Raw genomic sequence first — 25,562 nt, 5'->3', positions numbered from 1 at the left:
TTCTGCCAAGTCAAAAATACGTGCCATAAGACCCACAACGTCAAGTAATGTATCCTGACAGGTGGACAGGTGGACCAAGCCTTGTCCACCCCTTTACGTGGGTCTTTGTCGGACTTAGAGAAAAAAGGTGAGTAAGGCCTGATCGATGGAATGGACAATGGTAACCTTCTCAGCTAACGAGGGCTTAGGGCACTCAGACTTCAACCTCAACATAACAGACGAATCCAAGGGAAGACGAAGTACATGAGGGGCAGGAAATCATTTGGTAGAATTAGGATGGCGAATGGTGGAGGGGTCAAACATAGGCACACCCTCCGAGTCCATGTCAGGCTCAAAAGTAAAGGAATACGACTTGTATTTTTTGAAAGGGGGTGTCAGACACATCAAAAAGGTCAAATAAGTCATCTGCGTCATCCATGTCATCATCTGTGTCCCTAATGGTGGAAATAACCAACTTTTTGGGTAACTCTGAATGCTTCATTTTATTTTTGCGTTTGCCCTCTGAACCTGTCAACCCCTCCTTGGAGGGAGGCCTGGGAGGCGCATGGTCCTCGATCGAGCGTGATGAAGCCTCGCTATTCAAACGTGGCGAAGTATTGGAAGCATATAAGGAAGCAGAGGAAACTACCTTTCTTTTTCTGCTATCCCCCGCAGACTGGGCCAGTGCTTTGGACAACAGACTCATCATAGAGTTTTCCATGCCTTTAGACAAGCGCTTAATGGACATCTCTACTGCATTCTCCACAGAATTATTTATAAATGTGTTTAAATCATTTTTGAAGGCCTCGCCTTCCTCATGTTGCCGGTCTGAACCGGGAGAACTATCAATTTCCATTGCCTGGTGTGATAAGGGGAAAAAAATGAGGCAGGAAGGGGTTAACTAGCAAGAAGGAGGGAGGAACACAGCGAGGACACTCCCTTTAGGGGCGTGCAACAAACCACAGAGCTCACAGGAGCTCCGAAAAGCGGCCGAGAAAAAATGGCCCGTGCGCACCACAGGAAAAAAACGGGATGAAACATACAAAACACTCCCTTCAGGGCGAGCGAAGTGGTCCACAAGCCGACAGAAGCTCCGGTAAGTGGGCAAAAAGACCAGGGGACGTGCGTGCTCCGTGAGGGGAACTACAGGACCAGGGAACTGCGCAACGGTTGAAAACAACCGAACTAAGCACCCGTGAGGGGAGGACGCGGAGCGGAACAAAGCGGCAACGGCAAGAAAACTCTGAAAAGGAAGCGATAAGCAGGCAATGCTACTATTTAAGTAAATACACGATAATATACGCTATAAACCAACCCCAGTAAACTGAAAAGCATATAGTGAGGAGAGCAACAATTGAGGGATAAAATCGATTTTCCGTAATCATCGTAATCTTTTGTTAGCATGATGTATCTATTTGTATGTGTAACCTCCACTATTAGTTATCGTTTTCATTTAATTATCTAAGAAGCCTCTACCTGTTGTCTTTTTTTTATTTCTTAAATACCGTACTGAAAGCCAGACAACCCCCATTTTGTTTGTACACACTTTAGATTCAGCTGCGTTCATGTGCTCCCCTCCTCTAGTCAGTAGGCCCCTGCTAGTTGAGTTATAAGAAGCACCTGAATGCACACTATTCTTTCCTCGTCCTGAGACCCAAGGTCGCATCTCGTTTCATAGGTGATAAGCGCATTCCTGAAGGCGCCGTGCCTGCGCTCCCAGGCACTGAGACGAAAGGGAGTCAGTCACCCCTCCTGACCCTCCCCAATAATAGTAGAAGCAGACTTTCAAATTAGCTTTGTGGGCCATATATGGTCTTTCCTTCAAGCTTCTGTGCCAACCAGTATCTTTCCATTTACGGTGATCTCAAACAGAATGATAAAGCTATATATGCTATGTATTGACTGTGAACCGGCAGTCTTCTCTGCGGCACTGTCTGGGTGACGACTGAGAGGCTCCTCTATAGAGTATTTGTGTTAATAAACGGTTGACTTTTCTTCACTGTCAACTGACTGATTATTTTGGTAAGACAATATTGGGGCTATTGGTAGGTATAGTTCCATAGGTTATATTTTATGGTTCGTCACAAAGATAAGTCACTTATCTGACTGAGAGCAGCAAGAAAAGAGGAATGTTCGCAGTCAGATGGTGACGTTATCCTTGCTAGTATTCTGTGATTGGGTACAATGTTTGTTCTGTTTGCGTTCCCATTGGCCAGTTGTTTCCGCTGGGCCCTCTGGGAACTGTAGTTTTTACTTATCTTGGCTGCTGTGGGAATAAAATTTTAGTAAAGCAATACTCAATCATTTTGAGTAGCATCTCATAAAGGCTGTAATACCTGATAGGTCTAGCTCTCAAGAAGTGTCTGACTGCCTGTAGATCATCAGTATGTATTATACTTGTAAAGAGGGGTGTGAAAGCTAACGTCACCACTAACATGTCTTCTTCCATTCTACATCAAAAATCCACTTCAGGAAGTCACTTGAATCTCTTAAATAAGATGACAACCCTTCTACAAAGGGCCTTAATAAAAATCGATATATTTCAAAGTATTTTCTAACAGACTATCATGGGGTAATATGATGGGCCTGCCTAGCGGTTTAGCATGATTCTTATGTATTTCAGGTATGAGATGAAAAATAGGTAGGTTAGTGAAACCATTCCTCAAAAATGTACACTCAACATGATTTAACAATCCTATCTCATTCCAACCCCTCAGTTCTGTATGATATTCTGAGTTACTTTGTATGTAAACAGTCATATCAATTCTCTATAACGACTAAAATCATTTAGATGACGATAGGCTTCTTTAAGATGCCTGTGCCTTCACCATACATCTGTATTAGCTCCTCTATCAGCCTTCCTCACAACAAAATCCTTGTTGTTAGACAATTTTAAAATAAGCTTACTGATCTCTCCTCTTTTCTTTTTTAGTGTATACACTCTGTCATGCTCCTTAATGCGCTTAAGATCGCCATACAGCCTCGGAGAATAAAGTAATTCACCTGTTTCAGAGATCAAAAATTACATTCTCCATCTTGGTAAAATAGCTGAATGGGCAGAGATCATTCATATTACAGGAGGATGATGGGAGGAAGATCAGTGCAGCAGTGGGAAAAACGATCCAGAGAAACTTAGAATCTCGTAGGGCTAGCTCGGTCATTCATATTTCCTGGGTTGATGAGTTCTAATTTGTTGGTAACTCGTTAATAATAACATTCATTTTTGAAGCAGAGAAACTCGAGTCTGCTGTTTGTATTCAATATATAAATGGCTTACGTGCAATGCGTAATAGCACCGTAAAAGTTGCTGTTTATAGAGCTATGACAGCCAGCACAGGATGAGTTAAAATCTTGTCAGTACAATGCGCCTTTGTAAAGAGGTGGAAAAGAGGCGCTGACCGGGAACAACCCCGTGGAGGAGTCCAAGAAGCAGCACATGCTTCTTTGGGTCCGATACAAAGTATGACGACCACAGCAAGGCCAGCCCTCCCTCGCTGCCGTGGGACCCATGACGCTCCTCGGTGCCGACCCGGCTGGCGAGGCTCGCCTCATTATACAGTAACCTGTTGCTCTGGCTCCAGCCCCGCCCCCTGGCCTCCGCTCTGCCTTTTCTCCCCCAGGCTCCTCTCCTGCGCACCAGTGCGGGAGGACGGCTGTGCACCTGTTGTCACTCCCTCCCTCTCCCTGACCGAAGGGACAGGGCGCCGCGGCTTGGCATCGCAGCATCCATCCGCCAGGAGGAGGTGTGCTGACCTCAGACCGGCTCCCTGTATTCGCGACACTTTATATCCCGGGCACTAATATCTCGGACACTGCTCCCTGCCGAGGCTCGACCGGTGGGAGCGTCCTGGAGGTTAGGCTGGAATGACCGCGGAGTTTTAACCGGAAAGGACATCTAAATCAGGAGAGCGAGACGGCCAGGACACGCTTCGCTGAACCGGTAAGTTCACTGTGGTGCCTGTCTTTCTGCATTTTCCAAACCTTGCACTAATGTGGTGAGATGGAGGGACCTCGCGGCGCCTCGGTTTATACTCGTTGACAGCAGCGAATGGCCAGGGAGGAAGTGTGCGCGAAATCTAGAAAATGTTAGTCTAGTCTCTCCATCGAGTGAACCAGGCAATGAAAAAGAGAAACGCGATCTAGAACAAGAGGAAAAACAGAACAGAGTCGACAGCTTCTGTGTTGTTTGTGGAAATTAAATGTGTGGGGGCGGGGTTAAATAATGCCAATTGTCTGTGATGATTTGTTTAATAGAGAGAGCAAGGAGGCAGTTGGGTTTAGAGAAAGACGAATAACGAAAGATAAAAAACGGAGAGTAAACGATCTAAAGACATTTTGAAGAAAGAAAGCAAGAGATAAAGTATGATGCAAGCTTTTAGGAAGTAAGAACAAGAGCGAAAAGAAATACACCCTGACAGTTGTCATAAGTGGCAGTAAAGTGCATAGACAGGAGACAATAAATCACTGTGCTTGTGCATCGAGAGAGGGAGGGTGAAAGAACACCCTGTGTGCTTTGATTGAACATTGACCCTGCTGAAATAACACTGTTGGTAAAAGGTCAGTTTCACCTGGTTGTCCGCTGAGGGAAAGGCTTGGGCTGGCCTGTTTCGAGGTGGCAGATTCTTGGCAGGGGAACATTCCTGGCGTGGGGGGAAATCATTAACGCCTTCATGTTGTAGATGCTTGTAGAATGTGTGTTTACAATCGGTGTGTTGACGCTCTGTGGCCGCCTCCCGTCGGTTTCCAGAGTACACACAGACCTAGCCACTGACCCGGTGTGCGGCTGCTGGGGAGGTGCGCTGTTGCACAGGAGGTGTGCGGTTGCAGGGGAGGTGTGTGGTTGCACAGGAGGTGTCCTGTACTGTCCCCAGGCCCGGAGAGTGGCTGCAGGTCATGCGGGTTTCCAGCCGCGTCCCGCAGGCCCACCGACTGGCCTCTGTAATCTAGGTTCATGTCTGTACCCACTGCTAGCTGTCATCAGTATTGTCAACGCTTATGGCGCGTGTGCGTCAAAGCGTGGTCTGTGGTGTTTTGACACACTTTTCTGCACTCCTGGCTTTACGCATTCATTGACGCCGTTGGTTTGGCACCCCACAACAGTATTGACCTCTTAGCCAACCGGACTCAAATAGGTCACAGCCGCCATCTTTTGGAGCTCACTATGCTAGCAGCCTTCATGGTTTTGAACATTAAGTCGCCCTCCACAGTGGCCTTGACGCAGTCTATTCCAATGACACATGACCAGAATCAGAGAAGCAATCTTTACAACTATGACCGGTTGAAAGACATGCTATTTGCATGCAGTATTAGCAGACCCTTGTCAAGGTTGTGTAAAGTGGCACTATAAGTCCCAGACGCAAAACACGCCACACAGGATTGACTGAAATGTCCCAAGTGACATGGGGCATCTTTAGAGCTATCAAATGGCTCAGAAGTGGGGGCGACCAACTATAAATAAATTCCAGATCTCCCCCACCCACTTCACGTGAAGCAGCGAAATACTTTCTTTAACACCTGTTGTACCTGTTGTCGATATAGGCGCCTTACCTGTTCAAGTAAGCGAATGCGCACTACTGTTTTACACTTTTGATGCATTTATTTGAACTAATGCTACTGTATCGTTCCAGTACAGCCTAAAATGTACAGAAACCAGGAGCAGCAAGTACAGCATTATTTGCATCTAGCGCAGAAAGTAACCTGAATCACCTCTAAGCGCTTGGCCGACAGTTGGGAATAGATAACATTGGAGGTGTAATTGTCCATTGTAGTCAGGAATGAGGAGGGGGTGATGGGGCAGGCTGGGAGAACAGGTAAATCAGTTTTAATGCAGTCTTGCAAACCAAGGGCGTGCATGGAAACTGTCTGCGTTTACTCTGGCAACAACTCGAGAACAACTCTGAAATCATCGTGACACCCAAGGGAGTGGTTCACCCTCACACTTCCTGATGGAATTTATTCGTGCAAGTCGAAGACAGTTCGGCTTTTGTACATTTTCATGTTACTTTTCCCCCTCACGATTGCCTTTTACATCACCATAACTGTTTTGCTGTTTCGCACACGCGGCAGCCCTCCCGCTGGCACGCGTTGGAATCGGTGGTTCAGTGCAGGCATGTAGAAACCTTTGCCTCTGGGTTACCAATCCATATGTAATGCAAGCTGCCCTCAATTTGTCCACAGCTGCTGAGTTGTTTAGGAGTCTGTGTGAGGTGAGTTACTGGCCTCAAGCCAAAGGCCAGACGGTGGCTCTTCACTCCACAGAACATCCGCCTATCATTTCCTAGGGTAGATGATGCGGCTAGGGGGGAGGCTAGTGTGGTCGAACTCAGAAGCTGGGGAATCGGGTTCGAGTCTCGGCAGGCATGCTCAACATCCTGTGATTCTGGGTAAATCACTTAATCTCCCCATGCCAGACAAAAAAATAAATGTGTTCGTCTGTAAGGCAACTGGTGCTCGTGTAAAGTGCTCTGTACGTTCGGGTCTAGTTCGCGCTATATAAAACAAAAAAAAGTGAGATGCCGTTTTTGGTCATCTCCGTTGAGAAGCCCAGGATATGAATGGGCATTGTGTCTGTACTATCTGCTCATCCCAGTTAGCAGGTCGTATGCCGGCTGGTTGACATTAAACAATTGAACTACCCATAATGCTGAGCCAATCAATCACAAATGTTTGGGGTCTGTGCTGTGCAAGAAAACCGACCTAGTAAGCATGGGTGATGAGTGACAGAAGCAGAAGCAGGCGTAGTAAGCATTGTCATGTTGAAAGGGACAGACAGGAATTCACCTTTTGTCTGTGCTTAGTGCAGCACAAGGACAAGCCAAACCGCCCCAACCAGCACATGACAAGATACACCTGGTGCAGACAGGAAGTATGTGGTGGCAGAAGTCTCACCTACGTGCTGGGTTGGATTGGGATAAAAATAGACCTGGGCACCCTGAAAAAAAAGTGTCCCACATTTGCGAATTGCGCCTTTTCTCAAAATGCGGCTTTCATGTTTTAAGTATTCTAAAAAGAAGGAGGAGGTTTCTGTAAAAGAGGCATGTTTTCTTAGCTTCACTGAGATAAAAAAAAATGCAATTGTTGCCAGGACTGTTTGTGCACGGATTAGTTCACAATGGTGAACCACACCTGAATATAAGTGAGGCCACTCCTTCTCAGGCCCCCTGCTCAATCTGAATACATTGAGGGGCTTTCCCTGGGGGAGACGGGGAATGACTCCTCCGCCCGGTTGGTAAAAGGCAGGTAAATGGAGGCCCATCTGCCTCTGGAAAGGCCATTCAGGACCCCACTGAGCCGTTGGAGGCATCTGAACTGCACAGACAGCCTAGATCAGCCACCATTGCCCAAGTGCCTGCTTTACCAATCCAACCCTGCCCACCAGGACCTCTTTGTTCCAGTTTTGAGCCAAGGCATCTCACGGCTCTGACCCAGAAAGTGAAATGGTCCTCTTGACTCCATTGCGTAAAATGGGGTGTACTGGCAACGCTTTTCATCTCGCCTTCTCTGCTGACAAGCCATGTAATGCTTGGCAGCTCGCATTAGCATACACAGCCTCTCCCACTGCCCTTTTCAAACACTTGAAAAAAGTCATTCATTTTGTACTTCAAGTACTCTATATACAAATTACCAATTTTAGCTGCACATTCCCAGGTGCCTGAATCTGAAATTGATAAACCAAAACCGATACCAATATTGCCACGTTACTTATGAGCTGGATCCCGGGTGATCACTCGAATCACTGAATAAAGCAGTAATTCTCAAAGAAACATATTTCAGAATGAATCAGTTTTGTTTTATTTTTAACTTAAATGCATGTATCAAATCAATGTGCATCTTTTTTTGTTCTTTTTCAATTAGAAAACATTTCTTTAGTTCCACATAATAAATCACAATGAGCACAACTTAAACAACAGACAATACGAAAAAAATGTTTTGACAAAAAATCACGACTTACATTCACCATTCATACCACACGAAATATCATAACTAGATATATTACAGTTATTTACAAATCTATACAATGTCACAATTAGAAAACAAACAGAGCATTGGAAATACACAAGTAAACAATGTTGGTATTTTTCCAAAATAATGAAGGATTCCTAATGCTGAATAGAAGAGGTCTACGCGTTTCGATAACCCCTGGTTGTGGGGAAATCTCATCAGGACCATGTGCCTCTCAGTTGCTGGCTTCACTTTTTTGGTTGTAAATCATCTTACGCCTACTGCGGCTGTTTATTTAACTGGAGTCAGACTGACTGGATGTTGCCGGTTACTGGACTGACGAACAGAGACCGAAGAGCGCAGACCCCCCGATTGACACAGCGGACACGACGCAAACAGGAGACCGGAGTACGCCGCAAATTTGTTCCATGCGGACTCAGATACCCGTGAGCTCCCTGCGCTAAACAATTATCATTATCCACTTCCACCCGAATTTTCCTCCAGTTAAATAAACAGCCACAGTAGGCTTGTGTATTTCCAATGCTCTGTTTGTTTTCTAATTGTGACATTGTATAGAGGTTACAGAGTTACAGGAAACAGCAAATACCACAACTGCCAAACAATGCTTTGCCTATGCAATGTGGGCGGAACAACGAATGTGTCTGAACTACACATTTCATTTACACAAGTCATTACAATGACATGCGTTAGGTAACACAGCGTTGGAATTTAAAGTCCAACACTTTCCCTACTGTTGCAGGGACTGGAGTTGGGATAGTAAATTATACTTTTCCAAAGTCCAGCGCCCCCCACTGAGGTAAGTCGTTGTAAAGACTTACATTGTAAATGGAATGCGTGGTTCAGACGCATTCATTGTTTTGCCCGTGTTGTTAAGAAGCACGTGGTAAAGGAAAGAGTGGCTGTGTCATACACCCTAAATTACACCCCAATATCAATCAATCACACATACCAGAACGCAGTATGATTACTCAGTTTGATGTTTATTCATTTTAGCTTCTTTATGGAAGGCAGAGATTGGCTTGGCCAATCAGAGGGCTTAGAATTATGGGGTGAATTACTGTCTTTCTCACTCAAAATATATTATTTTGATTGTGTCACGTAATTCCGAAGGCAGAATATTGAAGGGTTAGAATATTATTACAAGAATATCGAGAAGCAAAATATTGAAAAGGTAAGTATACGGATGGGGGTGAGGATTTACAATTCTTAAATCCACATATACGTACCATGAAGATATATATCACCAAGGTATATGTGGAGTTACATATAGAAACTATATGCAAACTTACCTGTCAATATTTTGTCCCTTGATAATATTGTCACAATATTCTGTCCCATCGATATTCTGCCTGCGATATTCACGACCCAATATTTTTACATGAATTCATTTACTTTCCCATAGTCCTAAATTCAAGATACGAAAAATGAATTGAATCAGGTTCAGTTGATACGGTGTAATAAAGGGAGCTTGTTACTGACTCTAGATGATATCGGTTTGAACAGCTAAGGCCCATACACAAAGGGAAATCTGCACATAAATGTTAGTTTAAACATAAGGTTGCAACCAGATGTAGCAAGGAGATATCTCCAGTAGAGAATCACACTCAAGGGCTGGGTAGTGGGCTTTCCAAGGCATGGTTTGCCATGCAAGATTGGCAACATCCAAAAACATCTTAGTTTGTGGGGATTCTCAAACTTGTCGCCAACCGCTATCAGCCCTGGAAATGAGCAGAGGTTTACTGCAGTCAAGGTCTGGAGTAACTCACAATCTGGAATGGAAAGGAGAACGGATCACCCCGAGACATGCTGGTGGTGTAGTTGAATGGCGTTCCCCACGAAGCAAAATGTTTTCCCTACAGAGAAAAAATGTGTATTTGCTCAAGAGTCTTCCTTCTCCCTGGGCTGAGATCTCCTCTATGGAAAACTGTACAGATCTTGGGAATATATGACTTTCTAGAAGTATGTCTGGAAAACTGCACCTAGTGAATCCCATACTTTTACATTTTCTGTTTGTGAATAAGGCCATTATCGTAAATATAAAGATGGTTTCAGAGCAAAGCAACACGTTTTGCATGGCTGCCCAGCGAACTCCTTACAATACAACGAAATGTTCATCAACATAGGGGCTGATGTTTGACAAGAAACCCTTTTCCTTTGACCTTAAGAGCTAGCTACAACTATATAGAAGAGCAATAGGGTCGCCTTTCACCCCATCATTTGCAAAATGCGCAATGGTTATTGAGATCAGACTCTAGCAATGTCCCCATTGCTGTTCCAATATTCTTTTAAAAATAAGCATATGGCTCAGATACATTGATGATTTATTTATTATTTAGAAAGGATGTGAATCATCCATGCTTGTGCAATTGAAATACCAGTTAGGTAATCTGAATATCATGAACACCAGAATCAGGGATTTCTCATTATACTTGATAAAAAGCAAAGAGAGGTACACAAAAAATCGTATATAATATGCAACCAAAGATGAATCTTTCAGTCTTCAATATGGAGGATTCTTCTTTATTAGTTCCACAGAATGAGGGATACACACAGCCTTGGCCAACGTGTTTCATCCCAACGGGCTTCCTCAGGGCTAAAAACAGGACAAATCGCTCAATATCTTCTGCTTGATACTTAAAAATGATTTTTCATCTTTAGACACAAGTCCAAGTCTTGGGCAAATTAATACTCCAATGGACAAGAATAGCTGTCTTTAGGAGAGCTCGGGAAGCACAATAGTATACACAGAGGTCAGTCTGTCATCGCCTAGCAAAGCAAACACAGTCGGATTGACGTGTAATCTAATCCTTCTCGTTATACCTCCAATTCGAGATTAGATTGAGTGAAAGGAGGCTGATCACGGAAATAACATGGAAACCCCTTGCAGCCACTAGTGAATTTCATGGTTCCGATGCACATCCACTGAATTTGAATTGGCATGTCTTCTCTGAGTTCCTACTGCAGGGCAAGCAGAATTGCCTTATTGGTCATGACTTCAAAATAGATTGTTGGCCTTGGTTATTTGAAACAATTGCTAATATTGGCTTCAATCAGGATGCGGGCAAATCAGGACTATCCCTTATACGGTTTATATAGCATGCTTCTGTCCCTCTATAGTTCATAACTTCTAACTGGAACAGATTGTTAAGAGACACTATTCGGTGCTGACTATAGATCCAGCGTTCACATATTTACTGAAATATTGGCAATACAATTGTTGGCAAATCGTGGGATTGACATAACTTCAAACATCATTGGTCAGACTATTAACAGTAAAGTAGAGTGAATGCTGAGCAAAACATGTATTACAACTTACAAGCACTACCACATATCTCAGTGTAGTGAGCCTGGAATATGATTTTACGGGGATAGTGAACCAGTGTACAACTGATTGCACAAGCTCTTTCTTTGGCACTGTAGTTCATGCACTTAATCACAGTTACAATCTCATACATATACCATTAGAAAACTAAAGAAAGTAATCCAAGAACTCATTTGGACAATCCATAACACAAATGTAACTAGTGACTGAGCATTTCAAAATGCAACACGTGAATGTTCCAATGAATCTTACATTTTGTGGTTCACAACTAATCGCAATGCATAGACACACAGGTCATGGTCATCAGGAGAAAACCTTGAGATTGATGGAACTGACCTCAATGGTAACATTGTGCTCTGCGTTTGTTGTGACCCAAAGGGAAGAGTGCATCTCTTCTTGGCACAATAATCACGCCTTGCCAAATGCTACACTCCGTAAGATCAACATGGAAAAATTCCGGGCAGAGCATCATAAACTTTATGGCTCCACCTACAAATATTACATTTGTATTGTAAGTTATCTTAAGCACATGGGGTTGTAAGTATGAGGTTTGGCACTAAAGAACAATCCGTCTGGGCCCATTAGCTTTTATTACCCTTTATGTTAATAAGGTAACTATATAAGACGTTGCTTATATACTGGTAACCCTTCTTAGACATGATTTGGTGCTCCGAGATAGGTGTCTTAATGTAGCAATCAAATGGATTATAGAATACATTACAAATACGTAAAGCAAATCACAATTATAAATCCCAATAAGATGAAAGACAGAAGATAACCTGGATTTGACAGATGGCTAAGTTATGGTATTGCTTCAATTGACAGTAAGAGTCTTGAGTTCTTAATGTTATGGGGAGTAGTTAATGAAAATGATTCATGAAAATTAGTTTCAGGTGTTGGATTGGTATATAAACACTGCATGATTTTAGAACAGTTGGAACTCTGAGTAATTCGAATGGTAAAAGTGCTTACTGCTTTTTACTGATGTATGGGGAACTGACATCAAAGAAAAAAAGCACTTACTTGGAAACGGCCGGCTGCCGCCTCACCCTCCCTCCTCTTCATCTTCCCTCTTCCTGTCTCCAGTCTTGGCAGCAGGAAGCACCAGGGAGCGCCCAGGCTCCCCAGGCCAATCCCAACACTGCAATGCAGCATTGTGATTGGTCTGAGCGCCGTGGATCGTCTCTCAAGCGGAGACAGGGAGGCTGTGCTTGGTCCCCACCAGGCTGTACATTACCAAGATGGCCGGCCAAACAGTCATGCGCACTAAAAGAGTGCTCTGGCCAGCCCCCCCCCGCATGAAAAAGAGCCACTGACTTTAATAGTAAAAATAAAAATGATAATAACGATATGTTATTATCATTTTATATTTCCTTTTGAGCAGTGGGCAACGCTCTTCTGCCTTAGCGGAGGAGCCGCCACTGGTTGACGGGCCACAAGACTCCTCCTGTGTAACACTCTAAATCGGACAGGGTGGGAGCACCACCGATTCACGCCAGGGATCCTGCTCCACCAAACTCCAAACAAGGCCTTTTTTGGATTGAAAAGTATGGTCTTTTGACAGTCCTAAGTAGTAGTCTTTGCGGCGGTCATTGTAGGTTATGTGTTGGGTGAGCCGGCTCAAGTATAAAACAATTCCTCATCAGACATAAACTAAACTCAATAAGCAGGTAGCATTATAAAATCTTTAACACTTTATTAGCACTCCTAAATAAATGTTAAATAAAAAAAGAGGGAGACCTATGAAACATTTTAAGTCTCTAGGTCTAACTATTCAAAAGTTGTTCACGAAAATAGGCGGTGCCTCTCTCCTCAGCCAAACAACCATGGTATGCGTGTACACTTAACACAAGGGATTGTGGTGGGTCACACTTGATGTAGATCCTGCCTTGTCAAGACTCATCCAGGAATCACTGCAGATACATGCACAACAGTACTGAAGCTCTTTATACACTGCCTCAAAGGGGCATGATGTCATGAGACTATGGCAGAAGGACAGGGGTTCAGATTCAATCTGCCCAAGAGAAAAATTATAAAAGTTTTAGTGCTCAGCCAGTCAGTGTAGAAAGCCGGATTCATGAACTTTTCACAGTGGTTGTGCTCTGAAACTGGCTTAAACAGGGGCAGAATAGTGATTCCAGCCCAGGCACATTGAAATTATGCGATTGTGCAGTCGCTGCGTTTATCGCATAACTAGGCATCTGCCACATTTCCCACATAATCCATCATCTGCTGCATAACCTGCAGATTAAAAAAAATAAATTCTAGGTCAAATATTTCAAAAGTTACTAAAGACGCAGCGACCTGTGATGCCACACAGTAGAACGCCATTCGCAAGGGTTTACTGATTGCTATATTTAAGTAGTAAACTGGTACTAATGAGTTGCAACCTTTGGTCAGACACGGTTAATGTCGCATTATGCCACATAATTTGCCTATACTTTCCGCATAATTTAGTCGCCCGCATATTTTGTCCCTCCCTGCCTCATAATTCCAGTGGCCCTGTTCCATCCGCAAACTAGACATCGATATAACAAACTCTTTCATTAATAAGTATTTTCTGCAGGCTTCTTCCTAAGAGAGGGCTGACTTGGTGACTAGTTTTGTCTACCGCCCATAAGTGCCAGATAATGAAAAGGAAAATTCAGTGGCTTCAGGATCTGGTGTGGGGTGCAGTTACGTCAACGTTGCCAACTTTTAAATGCACATCTATATAACAGACACAAAGATAATTTTCAAAGGGCACATTCATCCTGCACAAGACACTAGAGGTGGAGAAAAATATGACCCCCTTTTGGAGGGTGCATGCATTTTACAAAGGGTGTTGACCAATATTGCCACTAGAGTACAACCAAAAAGATTGTACCTCTTAAGACATACAAACCTCCAACATCCACCCACCAACCGCTCAGAAGACTTCGAAGCTCAATGCTCCTTTGTGTTAAAACAGAGATATGATTGAGAATCCACTTCTCCAGGCAGGGTCCTAGGCTTCTGCTGTGGGATCACTGGGGCCGGTATCTTGGTATCCCCTTTGCTTAGGACTCAGGAGCCACCAAATAAGCTAACAACGGTGGGACTTCAACATGGAAATAAAAAATGCATGAGTGGGAGAGAGCGACATGCAGTGAGGTCCTTCGTTGCTGCAGCTGAGGAGTCTCACCTCACTCTGGAACGAAGGATCTTCAAACCTGATGCTTCTTGTAGAGTTTTGTGCTAAACCCAGAGTGAGACGGTCTGGCCCTTTATTAGTGCTTTCCAAGAGCGCAAATTCTCTCTTTTACAACCTCATATCCTCGAAGGCACCCACCTTTCAGAGCCTAATGATGACGGGGAACTTGTTCAACTGGACTTGTCTTCTGCACAAACACCTAAGGAATGACTTCCGAAAGACAGGCTTGCTTTCAAAAGCACAAGACTGTGAATGAATCAAAAGAGGCAAACATGCATACCTTTCAGAGGCTAGGAATTAAGGAAGGGCGAATACATGTTAAGAAACCATTTCCCTGTTCAAATTCAGGTTTCGAGTTTATTTGTAGCATATTCAATAAAAAAACGCTCATAATGCACAGCACAATATAAACAATTAAAACAATAACATAATTAGAATCAAATGCAAAATTAAACCGCAATCAACTATACCAGACAGGAACAGATGCATTCAACTGCCTAATGTAAAGACCATAGAGGGACATGTAAATCAGATCAATTAAGACCTTGTTCGACGGTTGGAAAGTTGGAAACAAGCAACTAAAAAACACCTCTCGACTCAAGTGCAACCCTGCTTAGGATAACCTTGGAAAGATAAGAGGGAGGTAGATATTGCTGTTCCTATCGAACACAACAGAGGCATTTAATAAAATATATATACATTAAACATGGAATGTATTGAAATTATATTTTCTATGTACAGTCAAACCAAGACAGATATTTAATAAATGAGATAGGCACTCGGTTGCCGACCCACAAATGCGGCAGTTATTTTACACTGCCGCTCTCCAGGCCTCCATCAACCTTAATTCAGAATAGTAATTGCATTTATATAGTGCTTTGTAAGCCTGACGATGCGTCAAAGTGCTTTTCGGCGAGTAGCACACTACTCCGAAACCCAAAAAGGATTAGGTGGTATCGTAAGTAAGGGTGCTGGGTTTTCTAGGGCATCGGTATCGCTAAATATCATGGAGGAGTCGGAGAGGAATAAGTAGGTCCTACTATGAATATGCCCCAGTTTAGTTCTAAAGTAGGAATGTAAATGTACAGGGATTTATATAGCGCAAATCACGAGCGGTTTCTAAGCGCTTGCTTAGGTAACCCGTCCTGGTATTCCCCTGTGAGATAACCCCGGCAGGGTATCCGCAAGGTGAAAGCCGCAAGCGGCTCTTGTGAAGATTAAGCAAGCTATTGCCCAGAGTCGCAGAGTGTGAACCGGTGAATCGAGTAGACACCGGAGCAAGAATTGTCAAGTCCATGGACATTTTTAGGACTCAAGACCCCGCCGAGCCGGGAATTGAACCCTCGTCCCAGGCTGACATCTGCTTCCAGGTCTGCCTCCTCTAACCAGTGAGCCACACTTCTCCATATGAACATATGTATTCTTTGAAACTATGAGCAGTAATATATTTTGTCATCTTGAGTTTGAAATATTATAAAGAAAAATCATATTCTAGGTTTTGGCTGTCGTCATCGTTATCACGACAGCATCTCGTGGCTCCACCTTGCATTCTGGTGGTGACTCGAGCGCTGAGGAGAAGGGCAGGTTTTTCTGCTGACAGCTGGAAACTTGAAACGGGTTCTTCAGGAATGCATACTGCCAATTGTTCTCGAGGACGTCACTTCAGAAAGAGTAACTATAATGTTAGCATTGTTGGGCAAGACCACGACACGTGACAGGAACTTTGACTTTACTGTAAACTTGGGTATGCAAGTTCTTTGCCAACTAGAAATGCCACAGTGAATGCCCTCTTCTCAGAACAGCGTCACTCACACGGGCAGCAGTGATCCAGAACTGCAGGGAGTGTTCTGTACTTCAGGCCTTAACGACTACTGTTCCGGGAGGGGACACCCCACGCCCACCTTTCCTACTGTAGTGAAAGGGGAATATTCAAACACCATCTCCATGAAACATCAGAGACTGGCCGGAGGAAACTAAAGAAGGAACCACGCTGCAAGGCCCAGACACTGGCAGTGCGCTAGAACCATGTTTCGGTGTAAAGTGAAGGCCAGGACACTGGCAGCACGCTAGAACCACGATTCAATGTATAGTCAGGACCCAGACACTGGCAGTGAGCTAGAACCACGCTTCAAAGTAAAGTCAGGGCACAGATAATGACAGTGCACTAGAACCACGCTACAATGTAAAGACAATGTCCAGACACTGGCAGCGCGCTAGAACCACGCTTCAATGTAAAATCAGGGCCCAGACACCGGCAGCGTGCTAGAACCACAATTCAGTGTAGAGTTAGGGCCCAGACATTGGCAGCACGCTAGAACCATGCTTCAATGTAACGTCAGACGCTGGCAGCACGCTAGAACCACGCTTCAATGTAAAGTCAGGGCTCAGACACAAGCAGCGTGCTAGAACCACACTTCAGTGTAAAGTCAGGGCCCAGACACTGGCAGCGCTCTAGAATCACGCTTCAATGTAAAGTCAGGGCTCAGACACAAGCAGCGTGCTAGAACCACGCTTCAATGTAAAGTCAGACACCGGCAGCGCGCTAGAACCACAATTCAGTGTAGAGTTAGGGCCCAGACATTGGCAGCACGCTAGAACCATGCTTCAATGTAACGTCAGACACTGGCAGCACGCTAGAACCAAGCTTCAATGTAAAGTCAGGGCTCAGACACAAGCAGCGTGCTAGAACCACACTTCAGTGTAAAGTCAGGGCCCAGAAACTGGCAGCGCGCTAGAACCACGCTTCAATGTAAAGTCAGGGCTCAGACACAAGCAGCGTGCTAGAACCACGCTTCAATGTAAAGTCAGGGCTCAGACACAAGCAGCGTGCTAGAACCACACTTCAGTGTAAAGTCAGGGCCCAGACGCTGGCAGCGTGCTAGAACCACGCTACAATGTTAAATCAGGGCCCAGACACTAGCAACGCACTGTAACCATGCTTCAAAGTAAAATCAGGGCCCAGGCACTGGCAGCGCACGAGAACCACGCTTCAATGTAAAACTAGGCACAGACACTAGCAATGCGCTGTAACTATGCTTCAGTGTAAAATCGTGGCCCAGACACTGGCAGCCCACTAGAACCACGCTTCAACGTAAAATCAGGGCCCAGACACTGCCTTCATATCAGAACTGTATTATAAAATTGTTTTGGCCAAGTCATTCTTGAAGTATTGCTGTTTGCATAGGGCGGTGAGAACCTTAGAGGGCCCTTATCACACCTCCCAGAGCACTCTGCCGCCACTGCTTTTGTTAGTGTCATTTCTTGTGTCTCCAGTTAGAGGAAGAAAGGGTCATCAGACCAATGCTGGACTAGCACGGGGTCCATGTTCTACAACGGGTAGTAAAGGGGATGAGGCAAAATATTCTAGAAATATGATGAATTTCGAGTCTTGTTTTTGCAACAAACATTAAGGATGCCCTTCAGCCCCACCCACCACACTGCGAACAGGTGCAGCCGTCTCTCCTACATATATCTGTCCTGTTGCTGGGCGTGCGCGTGCCACAAAGAAGCTAATACGTGAATAATTTATTGTGCTAGTTTCTGATGACAAAAAGAACAATACGTGTATTGTATTGCATATGTTGCATTGGTGTCAATACAGGCTTACCATACCTCTTGCAAGGCCGAAGGGCTTTTCTGGGAGTAGGGCTTGCATAGTGCTGGCCGTAATAACACTTACCTTGGCTGGGAGCATAGACTGCTTGCTTCTCTTCGCACAGACACCCTGTGCCAGAGACACGGCATGGGAAGATGAGACTACAGTGCAAATTGTGTGTCACTTAAAACTGGGAACGCAGACACGGATGCGGCCAGCACCGATTCATTGTAGAATTGACAGGGGATAGGCCGCCCTTTGCCCAGTTTATATTTAGTTGTTGTATTAGCAGGAGACAGGCCGCCCTTTGACCCGGTTATATTCAGGGGATGAGCTTACAGGAGATAGGCCACACTATGACCTGTTAGCATTGATTTGCGCATTTCCTTTTCCTCCTATCCCAGAGCGCACCTGATGCGAGAAGGCTGAGCGTAATCTCATGGCTTTAATGACCTCAGTGGAGTAAAATGGGAACATATTTATTTATTCTCCAGTGTTAAAAAAAAATATGACGCTTCCATGTGGCCTGAGAAGGGGGCAGCCGCTTGGATGGAGAATTGGGCCGAGTGGGTGAATGATAAAGTGAAGTAAAGTTGAAAGAGTCGGAAGAGGGCATTGGAGGGGAAAAAACTAAAGGTGGTGAGTGTAGAGAAGAATGAGAGAGAAACACTAGATGAGGAGTATGAGAAAAGATGACACTGGAAAAGGATGGGGAGACGGAGAGAAGACAGCCAGTGACCGCTGAATACAGAGGAGGGAGAGAGCGAGAAGGATATAGGTGGGTGGATGTAAAGAGGTCACGCTGGAGACTGGACGTAAATATGTCTTTCTGTGTTTTTGGTCTTCCTGTGGTGCCTGCATCTCACTCCTTGCCTCTTCAAAGTGCTTAGCTGCAAATCATTGTTGCAGAAGAATACACCAGCAGAGTTCTCGCTCTGCAGAGAATGGTAGCTTTTAGAGTGCACTGGTGTAAGAGGGACATAAAGGTGGCTTACTCCCAGACATGTGCATCACTATACCAGACGCACTCTCAGCTGTCATCAATACCCAGACTGTAACTTCAGCAAAAACAGACCTATACATCCAGTTTTAAGATGCCTCTGCTTACTGGGTCTAAAGTTATCAGCCTTGACTACAGAGAGCCATTTGCAGCTTTAGTTGTCTGTTGTCAGAGACCCATTGTCTACAATACAATTTATAGAGTGCACTTTGTGTCAATCCCTTGCTCGTGGCTGGATGGCATTATTGTCTAGCTCAATTCTTTGTTCCTTATTCAATGTTTTACACCCTATTCTTGCATTTGCCACACCCAGAGCATTGCTGCTTCACATTGCCTCTGAGAGGATGAGTTGTATCCTTCCACTGCTGACTCAAAGGGGTCTTTTTATTTTGAGCCTACATGACAGCAATAGCTGTCTGGTTGCAAAACAACTATTGTTTTTCTTATTTGATGGATTGCCTTCCTCTTCTTGTGGACCATATCCTCTTTACTATCTTTTTGATTGTCTGATTTGTACCCTTCACTTCTCACAGAACTACTTTTTTCTTTTTCAATCAGCACTCAATGGAAGTGCATGTGTTTTCTAGCTGTCTCCCTCATGTTCTACTTCTGCACCTTGTATATGTATGTATGTATGTATAGGCATTTATATAGCGCACTACTTACCCGTAGGGTCCCAAGGCGCTTCGACCGCTGCGAAACCCTTCCTGGCTTCCCTGAGAGATGGTCCCTTAATGGGTATCTCCAGGGTGAGACCAGGCATCCCCGGCGGTCTGGTGGGGCCGTTAGTGAAGATGAGGCAAGCTAATGCCCAGAGTTGCCGAGTGTGATCGCTGATCAGAGTGGGCACCGAGGCGAGAGAATTATCGAGTCCGCTGACCCTGGTCCAGAAACCTGCCGCGCCGGGAATCGAACCCTGGTCCCGGGCCGTCCTCTGCTCTCGGGTCTGCCGCCTCTAACCGGTGAGCCACACTACTTCACCTTAAGTAGACCTCCAACGCTATGTTGCTCCTCACCCTCCCAGCTTGTATGTTAAAACGTAGCAAGAGGGATTCTCTTGTTGGAGTATGGCTGGAAAGAATATTTTGAGGGCTGGTTTTGTTTTTTCTTCTGTATTTCATAAATTGTATGAATGTACATCTTTGGCACCAAAATGTTTTTATGGCGCTGGGGGAAGAGTCGTCTGCTGCACTTACTCAGCTGGTGCTTGAGGCAGAAGGTGCACTTAGCATAACACTTCTCCGGAGGACCTTAAATCTTCTCTATGGGCTAGTACAGATGATAAAATGGCTGAAACTTTTGGAAAGCAACTCAGGCCTTGGCAAGTGTTTCCCCTTACATTTTGGCACTTCCTTATTGTGTTTAAATTATATTAAAAGTTTCCTGAGTGAAAAGTATTTGAAAAATAGTCCATGGCATTTATTACAATGGAACCATTAGGTTCAGTGTACAGTATTGAGATATGATAGAATATATGCTTGCTTTTTCTCCAGTATTTTAAAAGAGTTTTCTTTTACTTTTTGTTCAACAATAATTTACTAACATGCATTGACAAAAACAACTGCTCACCATACGTGTTACCATATTAATTCACCACTAATCCTTTATAGGCTCCCTGAATAGCATGCGTCAACAAGCGAGCGATAAATAAATACTAACCTTTGTCGTACTCTATCCTTCTGCTATCATTCCAAATCCAAATAACTGACTAACCTATCCACCACTTAAAATGTACTTGCATGTTTCACTATACTAATTCAAAACTAATCCTCTGTGGGTCCCGGAGTAGCGTGCTACCCGCCGAAAAAGCACTTCGACGCCTCGTCAGGGGTAGTAAGCGCTATATAAATGCAATTACAATACAATACAATACAATACATAGGTGAGACCTATTCACTTTGCCAATGCTTATTTAGATTTGGCTTGAAAGCACAGATGTCTGCAATATCTATTATTGTCAATTCTTTAAAATAAATAAAAAAGACTGGGCTTTGTCTTCACCCACGGGCATATTACTCTCTCATGAAATACTGGCTGTTTGGTGTATCATTCTGCCTCGTAGAGAGTGTTTACATTGCCATGTATGAGGGAATATTTTACACCTTGAAAGCACCCAGATTCATTTTACAATAATTTCTTTATCTTATAGACACTTTTCATGCAGAAAACAACTGTTTTGTTTACTTTTTTCACTGCACGAGATTTATTTTTTATTTAGCACCCAAAGTTCAGCCACACATGATGGCTTTACCAGTGCATATTTTTTCTTTGTGAACTCCTTTGGAGAAGACTTGTTCTTTTCTTGTTCTTTCCCATGTCCGCTTATTCTCTTTACCATCTCCTTCCCAGCTTTTTCTGTTGCTTAAAATCCCCATCCATTGCTTACCATTTTTTATAACGTGTTTTTTCCAAAATCGCCCCCGGCCCCACACTCGCTCTGTGCTTCAAAATCTTTCTGTTCCAAGATGGCTGATGTTTGCAAACATACGTAGAATGCTTCAGGACTCACCGATAGCCATTCTACCTTTTTTACTTTTCCATACCAGCATAGCTGATGGTCACTTTAGAAGATTTAAAAAAAAAAAGCCTCGGAATGCCAACGCAATCAAGCATTGCAGAGGCAGCAGGTCAGCACTCGCCTTTTAAAGGAGAAACCTATTGAAGGTGAGAAGGAACTACGAAAAGAGCTAATGTAGCTACATAACAAACAAACAGTAGAAAGCAAAATGCCTGGTGGCTAAAATAGGAAGTTTAACTGTTGAATTACAGGGAAAAACAAAGGGCATTTTAGGTACAAAAGAGAAATGCCACATTGCTAGAAATATTAGGGGAGGAGTGCCAAGGATTCGTCTAAATGCGATCTCCGGGGTCAGACGAAAGGATATTTCTGTAGAGATTGGCAATTTTTCCAGAGAGGTTAATTTAGCTTCTTTTCTAAAAACAAAACAGATATTATTGCAAGCTGACCATAGCAGATTATTTGTTTTATTTTGACTATGATAAGAATACTAAATATTATAATTTTAACCGTTTGTGCTCATAGAAACGGAGCAGGACCTTTAAAGCAGTAGAACGTCTAAGGGGTTTGTGTGAAAATACATAACAATGGTACACAGTGTGTTTTTAGCAGTAGTTTCCCCTGAGTTTTTGGTGTAGCATGACTGGAGTTTCATCTTGAAGTGGGTTCATTTAGCGGCAACCTAATCATAATGTAAGGGTCCTAAAGAAACACCTATGCAGAATTGGCCTCTTGTATCCTAGGGGCGGAAGAGATACCTAAAGCACATACATGAAATGTTGAAACGCGGTGTATGCATGGACATAGGACAGGTACTCTACAGCAAAACAAAATAGAAACAGAACTTCAACAACTCCAAGCCTGCCATGAGCATCATGGCAGCCAGGATAATGTCATAGTGTAGGAGCGCCCTGGGTGGAGGGAAGGGTGGGCGGATGGGCCTAGCGCTGTTCTTCATCACATCTGTTGTTCGCCATGTTTTTGGTTCAATGTGAAGTGTGACCTGGTGTGTAGAGAGTGATTTGAGACCTCTTCCACATAAACCCTTCCTTGTGCTAGAGGAATTTTGTTTGTTGTAGGCAGGGCACAAGTCCTGAAAAAAGAAGTGGGGGGACTAACCAGGTTATGCAATATGCAAATGGCATCATGGTGAGTGATATCACAGCACATGATGTCACGATGTGTGAAATTGCACATGACATCATAGGAAGTAACCTCAGTGGAAGTGACATCACAAGAATTGACATCAGATATTTAGACCTCACACATATGTTTATCAGGTATATCAGGGGTACATTTAAGCGCATTATGAGATTAAACAAATTAGGTTTGGTGTTGGGGTTGTGCCAAAAAAGTGGAGCGATCTCGACGCAAAATCAGGGCCTCAATAAATACATTAATTTTTTTTAACCCTGCCACAAAGAAATTGGCAACAAGGAGAAGCCTGGCAGTAGATCTGTTATGCTTAATTGGTTGCAAAGTCTACATTTTAAAATATTTGATTGGGTTACTGCATCTGCTGTGAAGGTGACCAGTAAATCTCAGGGAACAGTAATGATGGTGAGATAACTCTGGTAGTTAATGCACTTGCTAGAGAGATCTGTGTTTTATGAAGTCTCAGATTTGAATCAAAGTAGTAGAGAAGGTAGATGTATCTCCTGCAAAGAACATCATCTAACACGTAGATGAATGATTTTTATTTTATGTAGATAGTAAAGTGGGTTACAGCTTTTAACACAGAGATCCTTTTGTAAACTGCAGTTCATAAATTGTAATCCTTCTAAAAGACTGCAGTGAGGTATGAAGGACATGTGACCCCTACACCTTGTAACCCTCACAGTCTCATGTAACTCATCTTGTACATTGATTTACACAGGTACATGATTTATTGTCAATGTATAATGTGTATGTTACGTAAAGAGCTCTGACACCCTGCATTGGGTTCCATAGCGCTATAAAAGAAAAAGAATAGTGATATTGAAATTGTTATTTGTGTAAATACTGGGACAGACAAACACACCTGACATTCTTACAGTGCATGCATCTATTACATACAGAGACAGAACAAAGGCAAAATCTGCCACTCTTAAGTACTTGTGAAGAGATAACAAGCTATGTGCCTTTGTTTCCCCTCCGTGGTATTTACATTTAAGTGTGAGGTTCCACGCCACCTCCAGTCAGGATATTCAAACAAAAGGAATGCAAAAAAGAACAATTGATGGACAGAATGCAGAACAATGTCATACATTCACTCCAGTACAGAGATCTGGGCCTAAATTCATCTTTTGTTTGCTCTCCATGCCATCCCAGTTTGAACCCACCCATCAGTCTTGACCCTGCCCCCAATGGGAACAGTCCCGACCGAACTGCCAGGCCAGGTCCTCCCTGGTCTGGAAACAAGCATCCTAGGACCGATTTCGGGGTTTCACTCCTCATCGTCCAGGATAGCTTGACTCCAGTGGCATGGAGAGCACAGGAACCCATGTCTGGGCATACCCGTCTCACTAGGGGTGAAAAATGCAAAAAAAAAAACAATTGATGGACAGAATGCAGAACAATGTCATACATTTAGCCCAGTGTCTGAAAAGTTTCAGCGCTCTGTCCGTCATCTCCTTGTGTTTGCTTTGTTCGGCCTAAGTTGGCAGTGTATGCCCAGACATGGGTCCCTTGCTCGCTTTACCACTGGATTCAAGCTAGCCTGACTGATGAATGACATTACCCCGAAACCGGTCCCAGGATGCTTGTTTCGAGTTCAGGGGAGACCTGGCTTGACAGTTCAGGCTGGACTGTTCCAATGAGGCACAGGGTCAAGACTGATTTGCATAAAGCTGGGCCTAAACTGAGGTGGCAAAGTGAGCTAAAGAACGATGATGGATTCAACCCAGATCTGTGAATGGGGGTGAGTGTCTGAAAAGTTTCAGTGCTCCGTCCATCATGTCCTTGTGTTTGCTTTATTCAAACAAAATGAAGCCTGATGCCCCCTTAACTTTGATCTGGCTGGAGGTGAAAAAAAGCTCCCTCTGTGCCTGTACGTTGCTGATGGTAATCGAAAGCAGAACACGTTCAGAAACAGCTAAACGTGTCCTGGTATCTGAAAATTACACCAGGACAAGTTCAGCATATGTCTGTGGGGCCAACTTCTTGTTAGGGGGGGCGGCGTCCACCCTGTGAAAAGAGTGGATGGACACCATGTACATTCGTGTACCCCCAACTTGTGCCCTGGTTGTAGGTATCAACTTCGCATTTTACCATGGATAAAACTATAACTAACCAACTTTCGGAGCCCACGTCCTTTCATAAAAAATTGCTATTGCAAATCAAAGTGATGAAAAACATATCCTGTTTCTCTCAAGGCTAGTGTTCATGTTGTGCCTCAGTAGTTTACGAAGTAGACAGTAGTGAGGATGACAAGTGGTTACATAGAGCCTGCTCGAGACAAAGCTGACGGCAGTAATGCTGGTACAGTGCAGTACGGAATGAGCTGGACATAAGCAGCTCGCCACATGGCCCATAGTGTGACAATAGCGGCAACCGCAACTTAGTGTTGCACCAGGAATTATGTCCCTCCTTTAGTGCTGTTGGAGGGCACCAGGCAGGAGTGGTGCCTTCTAATATGTTGAGCAGCTCGGAGCCGGTTAGTGGGCACCTTTTGTTTATGAGGGCACATCAAGGGCCGTGACCTCTCTGTGGGCAGCATGTCCTAGCCTCCCAACTGATGCTGAAGGTTTTCTGCTTGTCTAACAATCTTGTGTTCTGAGTTGCAGTGTGGAGTTACAGGGCGATCTTATAGCCAGGGCCACTGGAATTATGCGGCAGGGCCAAATTATGTGAAAAAGTTGAATAAATTATGCTGCAAGGAAAGGCAAATTGTGCGGCATAATGCAGCACATTTTGTGATAGTATTACTTCATTATTTTGTCATATTTACACTTGTTAACACTGTCTGGACATTGGCTGCAGGTGGTGGTTCTTAGATACTCTAAGAGGTTTCTTCTGGCAACAGGGAGTCAATAC

The 25,562-nt window shown here is 44.0% G+C and overlaps 1 protein-coding gene across 1 annotated transcript in view; it reads left to right on the top strand.

The window, feature by feature from the left end:
* Positions 1–3,602: 3,602 nt before the first annotated feature.
* Positions 3,603–25,562, top strand: part of EPS8L2 (EPS8 signaling adaptor L2) — a 391,990-nt gene continuing 370,030 nt past the window's right edge. The window contains exon 1 of the mRNA XM_086957771.1: positions 3,603–3,919. The gene's annotated coding sequence lies outside the window, so the exon portion shown is untranslated. The remainder of the gene's footprint in view (positions 3,920–25,562) is intronic.

The sequence above is a fragment of the Lissotriton vulgaris genome, chromosome 2_1 (genome assembly GCF_964263255.1).
Source record: "Lissotriton vulgaris chromosome 2_1, aLisVul1.2, whole genome shotgun sequence".
Classification (NCBI taxonomy): Eukaryota; Metazoa; Chordata; class Amphibia; order Caudata; family Salamandridae; genus Lissotriton; species Lissotriton vulgaris.
The sequence above is the reverse complement of the archived record's forward strand: the minus strand, read 5'-3'. Positions and strand labels throughout refer to the sequence as shown.